Source organism: Labrus mixtus, chromosome 5, assembly GCF_963584025.1.
Source record: "Labrus mixtus chromosome 5, fLabMix1.1, whole genome shotgun sequence".
Taxonomy (NCBI): domain Eukaryota; kingdom Metazoa; phylum Chordata; class Actinopteri; order Labriformes; family Labridae; genus Labrus; species Labrus mixtus.
In genome coordinates, this window is record NC_083616.1 from 13,070,330 (window position 1) to 13,088,408 (window position 18,079).

An 18,079-nucleotide genomic window follows, 5' to 3' on the forward strand; every position below is an offset into this window, starting at 1 on the left:
GTTGCATCCTTCCAGTTGATCGAAAGACATGTTGGAGCTATTTTAACACTCATGAGACACTTTTTTTTTTTTTTGTCGATGTGTCCTTTACTTTGCCAGTTACCTGTAGTTGTGACACTGCTGGCTCCAGGGCATCCTTTGTCTCATCATAAAAGCCACTAGCGGTTGATACAAACATCATTGGACAATCATGGAATACACACCATCTCACCTGTCACACTGGAACAATCACATTGACAAGTGGGTGCAAACATGAGGTGTAAAAATGTAAACAGACACAGCCATCAGCTCCGGTTCCTGGCCCTTACAAGCACACGTGTGTAGCTCAGTGTACTTGTGCTGCGGTGTGTGTTTGTGTTGGACTACAGTGTATGTGTGTGTCTGTCTGTCTGTGAGGGGATAGGTGGAGGCCATCTTTCATCTCTTGCTGTGATCAGATATTCTACATGATATGATATGATGATACAGGCCCAATTAAGGGATGGGGTTGTGTGAAAAATGTGATGACAGGGCAAGCGGAAGACTAGACTGTGATCTGACATCTGAGAGGGGGAGAGAGACAAGGGGGAGAGAGGAAGAGAAAGGTAGGTAGAATGGGTGAGGGCGGGGGAAGACAAGGGAGGGGACAGGCAGGACTGAAAGACGGGTTGTAGAAAAGAGGGGAAGAGTGATGCTGGTAAAGGAAATGAAGATGGGGTAAGCGTGAGAAAAATAGTCCGTATGAATGTTAAGCAGAGGACAGACAGGGAGAATTAATATGATTAGGAAGGAGAATGAAAATGGAGAGGCACATGAAGATGAATGGAGAGTAATGAAAGATAGAACAGGGAGACAAATGAAGCTTCTTTCCATAAGAAATATATTGTCCAAGACGTTATGGATCGTACACTTTTTCCAGCCACGTTGTTGTAGTCTGAATGGAATTTTGGCGAAACTTTGACAGGAAGACACACATTTGAAAATAGTTTTTCTTCCAAAAGAATAAACTTAGTGAAAAAATATTCCAGTTCTAAATTGAAGTCATTTATTGATGTTGTTTTGATTTGACAGACAGACAGTATTGCACTGAAAACAGCCCCAAATGTAAACTGGAGCTGATTTTGAACAGGGAAGCTTCTGGGTACTGTCGGAAATCTGCTTCCCCACATTTCCTAAGTCAGTCTGGAATAACTACAACGGTGTCAGGTGAGGTGTAGGATTTTGATCAGGACGCACACTGCTTTGATCACTTTGCCTGCTTTTATCAGCATGCATGCTCTGCTCATAACCAAATAGGACCCAATTATGTCAAGCGCATTGTTCTTTACCTGAAGTGCCAAAAGCACCACTCAATAAGGAGGAAATAACTCAACTAAAACATCACCTGAGGGGAAAAATATTCTTTTATTTAGCTGTCAAAAAATATTTCTGTTAGACTCCATCAATTACAGGAAATAAATACAGGTGTAAATGTGCAGAATATCATCATTCCACATTTTTTATCCCATATGAGGATGCAATAAAAGAAAGAAAGAAATCCTTCAAGGAAAATAAATATATAAGTTTATTTGTGCAAAGTCATATTATTTCTCAGTTGACAGAAATACAAAGTATGATGCACAGTGCAGGTCCAAGTGTCGTAGAGAGAGGTTTCAATCATAGAAATCTTGAAGCTCCCGTCTTGTTTCTGGCTCTTCTCTTGTTTGGACTCTGGTACCTAAAAACAGAAAAATACAAATTATTAAACCTGTCAAAGACCATTCCAGAAATCTCATTTTTTTTAACCTTGTATTGCTCATTATAACAAAACTGAAAGAAGAAAAAAAAACATCTACTAAGAAACTATGGTTTGGGGTGTTAATAGCCTAGTGGTTAGTATGCACGCTCCATGTACGGAGTCTGTGGTTCTCCTGATGGGCGGCCCGGGTTCAAAACTGACCTGTGGCTCCTTTTCTGCATGTCGTTCCCCATTCTCGCTCTCTCTCCCCTATTTCAGACTCTACTGTCCTATCTCAATATAAAGGCATAAAAGCCCCAAAATAAACCTAAAACAAATTAAGAAAAACAACTGGTAATGATAAGATAAGATAAGATAAGATAAGATAAGATATACTTTATTCATCCCAGCAGGGAAATTTAGGTGTTCCAGCAGCCAGCATACATACAAACACACAACACAACACATATATACATACATATCCCACCCATACAAAACAAACATGAGCCCACAATACAGTTTGATATATGATATATGCAACTCAGGCTAAAGTTTAAAAGATGACTGGATGTCATCTGGATGACTGTTCCCAGTAAAAGGAGGTCAAACAACAAGCTGCTAGTTACACTTTTAAACATGTAACCTCTGTGTGTACACTTAACCATTGCCAAAGCATGAGGGACAGCCCTTGTTGTAGACTTTCATCACATCCCAAAGCTAGTTGCCTGAATGAAAGGAGTTCTGTGAGCTGTGAGTTCCCTGTGTACTTGACAGTGACAAAGGCCTCGACAATAGCCGCTGACATTGGTCCCCCTCATATCACGCTGCACTTTCCTCCCATTGTTCACCCTGCACTTCTCACATGTATTGTCTTACGTGATATCCGTAGAACCTGATAAGACGCCTGCTGAAGGTTTTTGTAGCTGAGGACACAGGCCTGGGAGTGTCTCAGGGTTACAGCTGCTTATTATTCTCTCATAGAGGAGACTGGGAGACTGTAGGGTCTAGGGAACGCCTTATCGGATCCCCTTTACACCCCGCCTAACCTGGGTTACCTGCACCTCTAGCCCTTCCTCCATTACTCCTGCCATACCTGACACTCCCTTCCTGCTGAAAGACATTATGGTATTACATTTCCCCGAAACTATAAAGCCTGCTGACAAGCATGGGAGGTATTCTGAGGGCTGATATGAATGTATAGGTTGTACAGAACAGCTGGGGTCATTTGAGACAGTAAGAGTGCCTAACTGGATCAGTTAAATCTTCAATCTGTGGTGTCATTGTCTGCATCAGACAACAAAGGCAAAGCAACACGTCATGTTAGGATCCCATGACTGGGGGTGTTTATGTATTATTTTTTGCCATTCCATCTCTGATTCCTATACCTGATTTCAAGAATGTGTCACATACAGAGTATCAATCATGGAAATGATATGATTGCTATCCATTTGGTATTGTCTGCCTCAGAGAGTGAATGACAGAGAACTTGGAAACAACTGAGAGAGAACAGAACAATATAATCCTGGAGTAAAAAATTCCATCAAGAGGACATTTTGACACATCTTTTTCACTTGTGTCTGCATTAGAGTGTTGGTGAGACCTTGATTTTTCTCTTAAACTTCGAGCTGCTTCATTCAGTGTTTTTAAAATACCAGAGAGATAAAGGCCTTTTTGATTATTGAGCCCCTGTTTAGAACTACAGGAACATCTTAAGGTAAAGAAATACATATCTAAAGAAAACAGGCAAGGTTTCTGAAAACAAACCTAGCTAACTTTTGCGAAAGCTCTGGTTTACCAGCAGGGGTGAAATTCTGATGTTTGCTTAAGTGAGCAAATTTCTGACCAATGTTTCATTCTATGCTACCACTACATGTTTGTTGTTATCTGTTGACATGAGATACATGGCCAGAAATTACCTCTCAGCTTCTCTAAAACTGTAGTTTACAATAGAAGACACAAGATTGAATGATTTCAGTAAAGCGCTGCTTGATGTGTTGTCTTTTGTAACTGTGAAGAAGAGATTCTAGTGAAACAAGCTGCTTTTATTTGGGGTTAATACATTACAGTATTTGGATCGATGATCAGGCTGATGTACTGGCTGATCCCTGATCTGCTTTTATGGTAATATTTGAGGCATTTTCTGATACTGGTGTCCACAGTGGAACTTCTTTGTCCATGTCTTTAACAGAGCTGTTTCCTAAAGGGTTATTCTAAATCTATTTACTTGTTAATTTATTGTTTGAGGTTTCTGCCTGGCAGATTTTTGTTGCCACTGTTACTTTCCTAAACGTTGCCAAGTGCTGTTCTCATGGTGGATCAATGTTGGGGCTTTGTAAGTAATATAACAGAGCGTATGGTCTAGAACTGCTCTTTTTGTAAAGTGTCTTGACGGAACATTTTGTATGAGTTGGCATTTTATAAATAAAAATGTATTGATTGATTTATATTGTCAAACACTTGAAACCTATTGAAATAAATGCATCCCTAGCAAGTTCTTAAAAATCAGCAAATCTCAGTTTTTTTCCAGGAATTGAAAATGTACAAAAGTAGTGTTTTGGTTAGGCGGCCTCCTTCCACAATTTTTCTCTGATGTTTGGTTGACAGTACAGAGTAGTTGGAGGTTGGCAGGAGGTCCCTGGGCCATCGACAGCCAAATTCCAAGAGATGAAGGGAGGTGGATTCAGACAACTCAAGCACAAACCTCTGCCTGCTCACAGCACCTCAAGGGCACACACTGCACTGCCTGGCCTGCCTGCCTGTGACGCTGATCTTAGACTAAACTACATGTGCCCCTCTCCGCATCCTCCTCATCTACTCTGCTGACACTGCAGATTCATGCCTGTATAAGGATGATGTCCAACAGTGCGTGTGTTTGTACGCACGTGAGTCCGGAGCTTTGCTTCTTGCTCTCATTTGATAATCTGTTACATCAAAAGATGAATGTGACGATCATTAGCGACACATAAAGATCAGATCCTGGTATTGGGGGGTTGCAGCAACTCTTGTTGCTCAGGTGTAAAGCATGTGAAGAGTGTGTGTCACCAATGTCACAGCAGATGATTTAACATGTAACTTAAATTCAAATCAAAATGTGTTGAATTTTGTTATGTTATATAAGACCAAATATAAAAGTACTTTAAATAACAAGATACAAGAGACAACAAAAATGTCTTAATTAACATTTAATAAGGTGTCGAATTGCTTTTTTCTAACCTCTAGTTCTTCTTTACATCTCAACAACTTAACACCTGCATTATTATACAGTATTTAATTATGTCATAGGGTTGGAAGTATTACAGGATTCCTTTCACAAGTCATCCTTTCAAATCAGGATCTTTAGTGTCAAGTTAAATAATATATATATTTAAAAACCTGTAAATACTTTTAGAGCTTATATAACTTATCATTGACAATGTTATCCTAAACATAGGTAGGATATATCAAAGTACAATTGTTTTCAACACATTCATGTGTAACTTAAACGAATATTTGAAAATGTTGCTCATCTAATTTTTGGTTATTCTTTGATGTCAATCTGCTACGATTTTACCTTAGTGGATGTGCAAACATGCATCCTGGTAGTTCACATGCTCTCCATCACAATGCGCATCTATGCAGAAAAATACTGACATTTTTGGGAGTGGTCTTCCCTCATCCACATAAAAAGTATTTCATATTAAAATCTCCCTTGGGTTGTCTAACAAAGGCAGAAAGAGTCTGGTGTTGCCCTAAGTCTGATAACATTGGAAGAGGAGCTGTATGCCTTGCTATCCTTCTGCTAACTACTCCCAGTGGACTGCAGTCAGATGCTTCCTCTCACCATGAGGACGCAACTGATGCTGCTGATCTGCAGAGTATAAGACTCGACTGAAGCCTATCTGAGCTGGAAGAGACTACTTATACAGACTCAGTGCAGTGGGAACTTGATGCATTCACATGCATTAATGCATACAGGTGCAAACATGTGCTCGCACTATGAGTAAGAATACTTCATTTACATTCTATAATCTAATACTGAGTGGGTTTGGACATATTCTGCTGTATACAGATGCCAAAAACACAGACTTGGGGCAAGAAATACACCCACAAATATAGATACCCTACATGCACAGAAATATGACTGACACACACACAAACACATCTCCCCACCATCCCATCCTCTCCTTCTTGCTTTATCCATATATGTCCGTGCTTCTGAACCTGAGGGAGACATATTCTTTTTCATCTGTCAGTATGGATGGAAACAGACATGTTCAAAACACAACAATGGCCTCCACAGCACCAAGGAGGCTCTATGTTTTGTATGCTTGAAGCACTGCATTATCTCCTAAGTGTCTAGCAACCCCAGTATAGTGAATAATGGATGCTCCTCTTCCTTCTGAAAAAAAAAAAAAACCCTTTCCTTCACTTCAGGGACCAGTCATGGTTTACCTGTATAAATGCCCTTTCTGTGTCTTTGGAGAAATGGATAGCACTAAAGGATGTGGGTCAGACGATTTCATTAGCACAGCATTTCTGTCTATGTCTCCTTCAATCAGCCGTTTGACAGAAGCAATGTCACTCAAAATGTCTTACCGACACTTTTATATGGAATTCTCTGAGAAATAGGATGCACAGACTGCTGATCCATAGCAGGGAATTTGTGAAATATGGCCCATCTAACAAGAGGGCAGGACAGTTATGTTTGAAAGGAGAGAGCGGTAGTCACCTCTGAGATTCAGCTCAATAGCCTCCTCGTCTTCAGCCTGGAGAGTCCAGTCGTTATGCCATTTGTTTCTGGGTCATGATCTTCAAAGTCCCCATCTTACCTAAAAAACAAAGGATAGGCAAAATGTTAGTACTGTAGATGTACAGACACTCTAAATAACATACAGTACACATGCAGAGAGTACAGATATTTGCGCAGGTTTTATAAAACCTGCATTGTATCAGTCGTGTATGCTTTCTTTGATATTGCTTTTTGACCTACTTGTTTCCCTTTACTCTGTACAGTTAAGTGCGATTGGATAGGACTATTGTGTGCCAATATCTAACTAAGTCTCTTTGGTCTCCCTCCCCCCTTCATTCTGGGGGTTACATCGAAAGAGTTTCAGCTATTGTGAATTATTTACTTGATTCACCATTCGGGCCTTTAACCTCTGAGCAAATGCACAGGCAGCCGGGGTTAAAAATACACTCCCACAGGATCTGAGTTCACTCTATGTGAATGTGTGTGTGCGTGTCTGGGCAGGTATATAGGTTGAAAACATAAAAAAAGTATATAACTTGAGAAACATTAAGCACCTTTCCTTCTCTCTCTCTCTCTTTCTTTCTTTCACACACACACACACACACACACACACACACACACACACACACACACACACACACACACACACACACACACACACACACACACATAGACAGACAAGAACTCATCAGTACAGCATCATGTGGACACTTTTTGTGAGAATCCAGGCTTTCCCAGATGGGATTATTATAACAGGGCTTGATCTGTGCAAAAGTTATGGGTGTGTGTGTGTGTGTGTGTGTGTGTGTGTGTGTGTGAGACTGTGTGTTAGTGAATGTTTTTTCAGGAGTAACAGAGTCCTCCTGACCTGTGCTTCATGACCTGAAATAATGTTCAGGTGCACCTTCCTTTTTCATATGAAAGTATAAAGTATATAGAACGCACATAAAACTGTGCCATGCCATAACTTGAGCGTGTTCCCCTTAAAAGCTGTGTTAAACTACAGAAACTGGCTTACTTTTACTTACAATAGAGTTATAAAGGATGCACCAATCAAATCCTGGTATGAGATATTGGTCTTATATTGACTCAAATAGTTAGATGGGGTATCGTGACAATGGGCCGATCCTTGGGGCCAATCTATATAATTCAGTTCCATGCTAGTTTGTGGTTACGGCAAGACAACATAGCATGGAGGGAGCTAAGCAGTTTCACGCTTTTTACCCTAACGGTTTCTACAGCTTCTTTTTAGATTTCTGCAAAGCTAATGTTTCGAGGGTGGTGGTGGAAGAAGGCAAATTAAATGAACCAAAGCAGTTAACTTGTTGGCTGCATTGCAAAGATGTGAGAAACTTCCAAGTGATGGTGTGAGAGCCAAAACCCTTTAGACCACAATATCGTTTCCCCAATATTTTACTGAGGATCTATGCCCGGTCTCTGGAATGTATGAGAACACTTGTCAGCAAAGTTCATAGATTAAAAAGATATAAGCTTCACTGCAGATACCTGGATCTATGATGTTTTCCCATTGTCATGTTTATAGTTGCCATTGAAGTAGACTGGTTGGACACGAGTTGCACACAATACAGTGCGGTGCTATAAGCTTAAACTCCCACGGACCATACACCAGAGACTTGATTTCCAAATGCCAAAAAGTGCCCAGCTTAGGCTTCTTTGCATATACAATGAAGCAAAACAAGGGTTTACTGTCACAGCAGAGGATGAGTGATGCTGTTGCATGTGATAGACAAATGGTGCAGATTATGATAACAATTTTGACAGTTTGTATTTATTTCATTTTGTTTTTCAAAGTTAAGAAAGTCTGCCTTACACATATGATCCCTAGTCTCATCCTCACCGTGAGGACTACAGGTTATTAATTTAACACTGGTATCAGATCGATACTCACAGGCACCCAAAGGCAAGGTATCAGATTGTTATCGGAAAATAAAAAGTTTGATTGGGGCATTACTAGTATACAGTGTGCATATTCTAGTTGAGCCTTTGGGTGAACGACTGGAAATAAATGTGTCTGAGAAACATGCCTATCAAACTGACTGAGGCTGCAGAAGCTTCCATGTCCTGCTGTGTGAATATTAATGTCACAGAGATATGTGGGCCTTAATAGATCTGCATGCACACACACACACACACACACACACACACACCAACTCTACTTGGCCATGTTGCCGTGGTATGTCCCTGGCACGCAGCAGTGTTGTCATGGATACCCCTAGACACATCCGCCATCCCGTATGAGGGGGGATGCTGAGCGCTTCAGAGGGGCTGGCGCCGAACTCTTCCCCCTCCTCCCTGAAACCCTCAACCCTTTTCTCTCTCCCCTTCCCCCAAAACTGAATCCCTATCCCTTATTCTCCAAGAAGAACTGGCTCCGCTTTTAAAAGGCTCTCTGCTTGTCAACAGGACAGGCCTGCAAGCACACAACAGCGATCCTGTCCCAGCGCAGCACCATCTCTGCTCTTAACTGGAATTGGCTGGTATGCTGCAACCTGGATGGTATGTTGAAGTGTCAGATACAGACTTCAATGACCACGCCAGTACCAGTTTAAGCCTGAGAAACCTAAAGAAAAATAATTAAAATAATGACACCAGCGTTGGTTCGTGTGTGTGTAAGCCCTCAGGGCTCTGGTTAAGCTTGTAGTTTATCCTGAACTGATCCTTTTCATTAGCCATTATCAATAATTCAACATCGCACTTGCTTTAATGGTTTAATGCGGGCAAAGCGTCAATCCACACACATCCACACCGGCTCACACACACTCAACTTAATAGCACCCACTCTCTTGGCCTAAGCCCAATGCCACTGAGGTGATTATATAGATGTGTAAACGCGCACATAACCCAGTCAGAGCACCTAAAGCATTCAAAGTAAAATCCCTGTCAATGTGAAAAACCACTTTGCACCACCGTTGGAGTTTAAAGTAGAATTCATTTTTGATTTCCCCACAAACGTCTATTTTTTTACTGTATTTCAAGTTATCTGTCCAATAAAGGGGCACATCAAATTCTCCACTATGAAGTGAGGAAATTAAAGGGTTAATCTTTTATGATGTGTCCCCTCCCCATCCATGCTCTCTTTTGCCCTCCCTTTCATATTCTACAGCATGGCAGTGTTCCATGGCTGCACATATGCTGAAGGAAAAAAAAAAAGGAATCCTCTTTGATTGGAAGGCTAATTTGAAGTGTCAATTATTCTTATGCAAATGAAGGTACAGTTTCTCACATCTAAAATGGGTTTGGAGGCACAGATGGGTGTGCCTTCATGTGTGTGTGCCTGGACAAATCCAAAAACATACAGCGCCATTCAACCCCCCCAAGCCCTATACCTCTTAGGAAAGAAAGCTGACAGACAAAGACAGCCAGCATAATGGGACGAGGATATTTGCATGTACATTGTCCATGCTGAACGGCAAACAGATCATAAATTGAGAACACAATGCCTAAACAGTAACAAAGGCTGCAGAAGTGCAAGTCAGCGCCCAAAACAGTTGACAATATGCCTGCATGGTTCTATGTTGTAATGTAAATAATGGAATGATGTTGGGTAAACAGGAACACACCAAGCGCTTGGATGTATCACAGGAAAGTATTGTGAGCAAACAAAACAATTTACTAAAGGTTTTTGTCATTGAAACGCTTTCCAATTGAATCTGTTTTTTTTTTTTTTTGTATGTGCGTGCTATTGCCTTGGCGGAGGTGCAAGAGAGAAATATAATCCCAGGAAAGAGTTACAAGGAGATCCTGTTTAAAGAAAAAGGGAGAGCGATCAGGGGAGAAATTGAGAGCGACTTGAGAGAGTGTGCCTAAAAAGCATATGTAAGTACAGTATGTGAACCAGTGCACGCTCCTCTTTATGGTAATTAAAGCTACAGACTCAAGCCTGAATGTGGATGAGAGATTTAGACTGACAATGAGAGACAAAGTATGGATGAAAAGAAAAAAGAAGCACACAGACTGAGGACTCTACATATAGACTCTGTTGTCTGACCCTCTCAGCTGATGTGGTGGTTCAAGTAAAAAAAAAAAGAAAAGGCTTTTCAGTCCCAAAACAGGATCAAACAACCTGCTGTGGAGTCTGGTTACACCATAACAATGGCTTACATTCACTCTCAGCCTTAGCACAAGCTTTCCCCTGAAAGGGTGTAGAGTATAGAGGGAGAGAAGAGTAAGTCTGGTTTTGGAGGGTGGGTGCGTACGAGGGGAATATAGCGATATCTTAGACGATAATGGTGTTGAACAGATTAGATGGTATCAGCCTACCATGTTTGTTTTCAGCTGTCGGCTTCTGGAGCTCTACTGAGATCCATGGCCAATGCCGCAGGCACCCTCAACCTCAAGAAAACTTTTAGATACTGGCACATGCAAGAAGTACTTTGATAGATAGCAGTCACATATCTTAAATAACGACAGCCAGGGAAGAGGGAGTAGCCGACGACAAATCGTTGTCTATAAAGTGAACTAAGGTGTCTGCCAGAAACCTGCTGTTGTCAAACTCAGTGATTGGTCGTAAGAGATGTTACAATACCAGATTTTCCTTCCTGATACCAGTTCCCTTAAATAGACCTTTGTATTCTCTGATTCTGACAACCACTTTGGTTTTCCTGAGATTAAAAAAATACAAAAAATACAGGTGCAAGAATGCAGATTGCTGACATTTGACCACCATTGAACCCTCTGCTAGCCGTATGTTGTTACTTTTGTCATTTTCATACAATACTTTAGCAGAGACCAGTTGATTTTTTTGGGGATGATTGGTAATCGGATTGGATTGCCCAATTTGGTGCAGTACTTGCCAAGACAGTTGAGACAACATCAGTGGTTGAAAACAGTTCTATCTGTGTCAGAACAACTATTTCTACCTGATCAAATTGAACATTTGATGGACTTCTAATTGACTGGTGAATGAATGAGCCGCTCTTTAACGCTTGTCCTCATTAGCTTTGGGTTTTAAACTTAAAAATACTAACGCATTCCTGAAGATATCTTATTGCCATCCCTCTAAGCTTCTCTGTCCACAGCAGGCCTGATTAATCGCCGACCCACAATAGACAGCTACTATCTGCTAACCTCCTGCTTCTAAAGCATTGAAAAGCAGCCTGGGCAATTTGTATTTGTTTTGCATTGGTTCAGTAGTTCTGGAGGAAATTAGTATGCAGTCAGGGATGGGAGAGCTTGTCAAGATCAGGGTGGGGGGGGATCTCTACCCGCCCACCGAGTGGATCTACATTCATGAACAATGTTGACAAGAAAGCTGAATAGTGTAAAGACAAGGAGCAAATAAAATGGAGGAGAAGAGCATGAATATTCTTTTTCATATGAGTGCACCTTCACAGACGGGCCCTTTTTCTCTATCTATCTGTCTGTCTTGCATGTCTGCTCATCTGTCAAGACTCTCCATCTCACTTTTTCCTCCTCACACCCTCCAGTCTCGCCTCTCTTTCTGAAACCATGTGTCATACGCGTCAAAATGCTAAGGCCAGTCCTTTTTGAGGGTGTTCTGCTGGACCATAGAGCGAATAAACATCCATGTCAGGAGAAAGCGATCTGGGGCCCTTCTCTCGCTGAGCCCGAGCTCTCCTGGGAAACACACAGCTCATACAATGGATAGAGGAGGCCTTTTGTTGAGTCTCTGGGAGCTGCGGGGCTAGCTCTGGATCAAACAGGGGGTGTGTGTGTACATTTCTGAATTTTGCACGCGCACACACACACACACACACACACACACACACACACACATTCACAGGGCAAACCACACTGACATGCAAGAGTGAACACACACACCTTCGCCCACACACACACAGAATCACAGACTTTCCTCGTCTCTGTAAACTCGGTGTGACTAAGTAAACTTCTTCACCCTTTAGCAGTGGTTACCGAGGGCAGGAGGATGAATTTGAAATAGCCAGCGGGAGAAGAGAGAAGAGACAAAGAGCAGAATGGTGACGTAAATCATTGTTGGACTGATTTAAACTGGTTTAGTGTCAGTCTGAAGGGGGCTCACTGTTGTACTTTAAACAAACCCCAGTTCAAAGCCTGTGGCCGGGACGCCTCGTGGTGTCCAAGGCAGGGGAATCCTGCAGGGAAACATCTCCTGCGTGTGGGTATATAGAGCCTATGTGAGTGGCACAGTTTAACCGCATACATGAAATATTTTCATTGATATGATATTGTATTAGCATAAGATAATGGGGGAAGGGGCTTTACCACTTAAAACATACTCATTACTAAGACGCAACATCGGGTGGTTTTGTGGTTATTGCCTAAGAAATTAGTTTGCCAGGGCTGAATATTGTGAGCAAATGTGGAGAAATAAAAAAGACAATAGAATATAAAGTTCTACAATTTACTTCACCTCCACAGAATGTATCATTTTATTCAAGCTACTGCCTTGCTCCTAGCCGTCTGCAACTCGTGCGGCCTCTATGGGAATTCTTCTCACTGAAATGAACTCACACTGTCTGACCCTATTCATCCCCAGGACTGCACTTTCTCTGGGACTCCCCCTTTTCCAGTCCTGGTTTCCCACAGACCCCACTCTCTCTCTCTCTCTCTCTCTCTCTCGCTCTCTTTCTCTTTTTACATCTTCCCCTTCTTTCTCCCTACCTTCCCACTGCCTCCCCCCCCCCCCCCCCCCCGGCCCCCCTTCCTCTTTCCAAGTCTCTGCCTTGCTTTCAACTCCAATTTTGGGCACAATGAAGTTGTTCTGGCTGACAGTTTGGCTGGTAGAATAAGTGTTGTTTGAGCCTGCTGTGTGGCCCTGTAGTGGGCCCATTCTCCCCCTCGCCAGCTCAGTTACCGAGGGCCTCGTTGGTGGGACACGGAAGCCATCCTTCCCCACGCTCTTCCTGACCCAAACAATTAGCCTCAAAGCGCTTTGGGCTCACCTGTGCCTCCTCTTTACATCTTTGCATACTTGCGCACATGCTGGACATATGCAGCCGCAATAAAAGAGAGATGTTTACCATCTAATTCACCATGTCTCAGGGGACAACAAACTTTAACATTTAGCAACATGAGATTTGAAAGTGTTCAAGACCTTCATCCTCTTGTCTTCCAGTCACCATGTGCTTCTTGTCTATATTGCTTCTACTGTGCTGCCGTCTCTGCTACACCACAGCCAGGTCAGCCTGATTTACTCCGTTACTCCATGTCTTGTAGGACGTGTCAGAAAGGATTCTGTATTGGGGTCAGCTGGAAAGACAAAGCCTGCAGCCCTCTCTCCTCTGTCGCTTTCAGTAAGCATCAACCAGCATCTTTCTCTCTCCGCCCTCAGACACCCCCCCCCCCCCCCCCCCCCCCCCCTTCACTTTTTTCCATGTTTTTTTATTTTCCAGTTCTATGTTTCTGTGTTCAAACGAATATAAGAGAAAATTATTTCTACTGGTGCGTAACCATCCTGACATACACACACAAATGCACACACAAAAACACCGACGCCAGGACATGAGAAAGTGGCTGGGAGAGGCCGTGATGGGGGGACCATATGTCCAGGCGTTGTATATCAGTCGACTCGCCCTCAGCACTCTGCCGGACCACCATAACTTAGTTTGTCTTCAACACAAAGTTTGGTCCAAGCTTGGCTGGGTTCATTAGGAAGCTATTCTCTGCAGCCAATGAAGCTCAACAGACCTCCAACAAAGGAGCTAATCACACCCACCGCTGCTCTCTCTCCCCCTCATCTTAGCTCTGTCTCGAACAAAAAAAAAATCTCTATTTCTCACACGTTTTCTAAATGGAGACCAAATATAAGTAATCTGTCCTTGCCAAACAGTTGTTAACCAGCATTTTGACAAAAAAAGAACAATCTCCAGACTGTGGAGCACAACATACAAACAATCACAGCAGAAAAAGACCTTGATGCTGACAGAAAACAGCAATTGTCCGCGCAGTCATACGTTTCATTCTTTTGCGCCTGGACATTGAATGCTACAGAAAACAAAAACAGATAATTGTGTCTCCATAGAAGAGTCACACCTGTACCTGTTTGTGTATGTGACTTGACCCACAGAGTGTCATGTTCTCACCTGACAGACACTTCCCTGTCTCGGATGTGTTGATGCTGTGTGCGGAGTCTGTGCCTACCAACAATGTGTTGGTGAGTGCATGTGTGAGCAAAGAGGATGCAGTCCTCTGACAATGGAGAGCCCCGGGCTGCAGAATACTTGAAATGACCTTGAACCTCAGCATTCTCCATTCCCATGGCTGCAGGGACGGTGAGCATGTCTGTACTTTTGTGCATGTGTGTTTGAGGAGAAGAACAATGATGCTTTGCACTTTGTCTGTGCACATAATAGCTCTTCCACAATTCTTAGTTCAGACAAACTGAGTAGATTTTTTTGCCAAACAACCTATACCATTTTAATACAGGTTGGGTTTCTCTGCCATTCAATTAATGAAACAGTCACTTGTAGATTGGGAAATTGTGACTATTTTTTTTAACACATTTTGTACAAAATTATCTTAGCTTTCACATGTGTGTCCCACAACCTTTGAGTGACTGTTTTTGATCGCCCTGCATCCAGCAGCGTGAGAAGCTTGCTCCATACCATGTCCCCTACTGCGCACACAGGCAACAGGCAAGCACTAACACGGCTGATCTGGACATGGCTTAAACACACTCGGTGTACACTGTAGACACTGTACACAAAGGCTTGTCTGAAACCCCACAAATACACATGCTGACAGACACACGTAGGAGCACACACTGATGAAGAGGACTTGGTGGGTTAAGAATGGTGGTAGGGGGTAGGGAATGGCGAAAAGGGGGAACCCAGCAAGGGGTGGTAAAGGCCATGTCACCATGCCCTGCTTGGACACAAATGTCAGCAGCATGACTACCTGTACATCGACACCCAGCAGTGAGTGCAGGAGATGATCAAGAAGAAACAGACAAAGAGGAACAGACTTAGCTGACGATAACAAAACAAGCAAGAGAGAAATGCCAATGTAAAAAGAATGATTCAAGGGCAACAAAAGCAACACCTTTCTATGAAACATCTATGAAACTATTTTTAACACTATTGGGCAATAAATAGATCTTTCTTTGCTTATTAAACCAAAGCTCTTTGCAACCTCAACATGTAAGGATTTTTTTCCCAAATAACTCAGTCAGATGTATTCCTCCAAGAGATGCAATCCTTTATGCAATCCCCCCTCTCATACCCCGTGTTAGCTTTCCTGCTCCCCATCTATTAGATGTTGCACATTTCAACTTTCAAAGTGGAGAGCGAACACAATGCCCTCTGCAGCCTAAAACAACACTGCATACATTATAAGTATTTTGCACTTGCACTTTAATATTCCAACAGATACAAACAAAAAAGCACACATACACTATACACTGAGAATCTGAGGAAAATGCTATGTGTTTTTTTCTCTCTTTTAAAGGTCAGAACACAACCCTGCACCATTGTGAGGCACTTTGAACACCAACAAAACACTTGCACAAATGCACTCAAAGTTAACAGAGATGAAATTCACTTTACAGCTTCTAACAACAGAATGTATGTACATTGTGATGCGTTTTCCATTCATCCTTTCACCATTAGTGAAGGAGCTCTTCAGAGCATGTTGACTGTAAGCAGGGACCTTGTATTCGATGTTCACACTAATCAGTTTGTGGGTTTTTTGTATGGGTTCAAATAGCACAAATGTTGTGGGATTTAACTTGCAAGTTGGCTATTCAAACACATGCATGAACACAAAGACACTCACACTCATTCACAGTCACAAGGTTACCAGTAGCCTTACAGACATAATGGCACTTTTTCAATCTTAGGTTGTCGAGAATAGAGCACAAAACATTTTAATTTTCGCATTTTATAAATGAAAACATTTTTAAGAGAATTCATTTGTATATGTTTACCTCCGTGTTATATTGTAACGTATAATGAACTTGTCCTTGAATTTGAATGATTAGCCCAGAAAGTAGAGACATGCTTTACTATTTTTAGAATCTATTTTCTCTCTTTCTACTGTAAAATGTTGTATTTTTGTCAATGCGCAACTGTTCACACAATATGCACACACAAAACAGGCAGGGATTCAATCCCCTCCCCCCCCCCCTTTGCTGATAAAACATTTGGATAATCATGACAAAAATGTCACATCTTTAAAAAAAAAAAAGCATAGACTAATTATTTACACATTGTTCAATTGCACAATCCTATATAATTGAAATACATGTACAATGCACTCTGCCTTTAATTTCCAGATGGTCATAGGGTTGATGGCCCAGCACAAGATTCCCTGAACCCAAACCTGAGACCATCTTCCTGTCAGAACAACATGTCTTAAGAGAAAAACAAATCCTGCATCCCTTCTCTTAATACAATTTTCCTTCCTCCCCTTTCCCTCATTTCCCCCATTTCTACCCTCGGCCCGGAATCCGAACAGTTCCAGGCCGAGGATCCTCATTGAAAGCACTGTGTTCTTCTACTCATCACCGACACTTTTATAGAATCCTCCGCCAGACAGTGATGATTTGTGCCTGTGTTAAAGCGGAACTACTCCTTGCCTCTTTCACAATATAGATTGCTGCCATTATCTGGAGCCATTCCTCTATTTGACACAAAAAAAAGGAGGCGACAACATTGGGGGGGAAAGGATGAAGGAATTTAAGCCAACTGCTGTATGAATTGCTGATGGGACCTGAGTGACAATTTGGTATGCAATTGTCAGTCACATAGACGTTGTCATGTCTGAGTCCCATGCTGTGTGGAACCAAGCTTTAGTTGGTACATTTGTAGGAGGACAGTTCTCAATAGGGACCAACGAATCAGCATCAAGCTTTTTTTAGTATAACTGATGGGAACTAAATAGGGTTTGGTTAATATAGACACGGATGTCCAGAGGTAAAGAGAAATTGCTTTGAGCCAGAACCTTTGAGTGTGGTGTAACCTCTCCAATATTTCATCTAATGTGGACTGAATGTGGCGGAAATGCAAATTCAACGCTGTCCCCTTTCACATTGCAATCTTTTGTGGCCGTTGGGCATTGAGGGTGGGAAAAACCTTGAAGCGAAGGGGTTCCACAGGCCGCTCATTTGGGCCATGAATGAGCCAGTGCCCAAGCGGGGAAAGATGGTGTGCCAGTGGTACTCTCTCTGCTAATTGATTGCCTCTACTAACAAGAGTATAATGTATTCTATTGTGATCATCCTTTGCCCACGTTCATTAAGCCAGGAAGCAGCCTGATCTTTTTTTTTTGTCTTCCTCCTGCCCCTGTCCCTCTCACCCCCCTCCCCTCCATCTCCCAATCCGCTTCCCCCCCCTCGTTCCTCTTCTCTTTGCCCCCCCCCCCCGCCCCCCCTCCTCTTTTTCTTTTTCTCTCTCCATCGCTGGATGAGAAAGGTGACGCAAAGGTGGTATGACAGGCAAAGCATCCCTCACCATCTCGAATGCAAAAAAAGGAAGATGAACAAAGGACAGATGGAAGGAATCTAGTAGGTGGCTGGATGCTGCTGGAAGAAAGAGTGGATGAGAGGAAAAGACAAGGACAAGAAGGCCAGAAAAATATGGAGACAAAAGGAAGAAGGTTGGAAAAGACGACACAATGCAAGTGCGGAAGAAAAGATCAAGTTCAGAGATTCTCCCACCATCCCTCCATCTCTCTTCACCGCCCCCCTCCCTTTC

The 18,079-nt window shown here is 42.3% G+C and overlaps 1 long non-coding RNA gene across 1 annotated transcript in view; it reads right to left on the reverse strand.

Moving 5' to 3' along the window:
* Positions 1 to 1,525: 1,525 nt before the first annotated feature.
* The window catches only part of LOC132974107 (uncharacterized), a 39,036-nt gene continuing 22,482 nt past the window's right edge, over positions 1,526 to 18,079 (reverse strand). The window contains exon 3 of the long non-coding RNA XR_009673096.1: positions 1,526 to 6,504. This is a non-coding gene — a long non-coding RNA (uncharacterized LOC132974107). The remainder of the gene's footprint in view (positions 6,505 to 18,079) is intronic.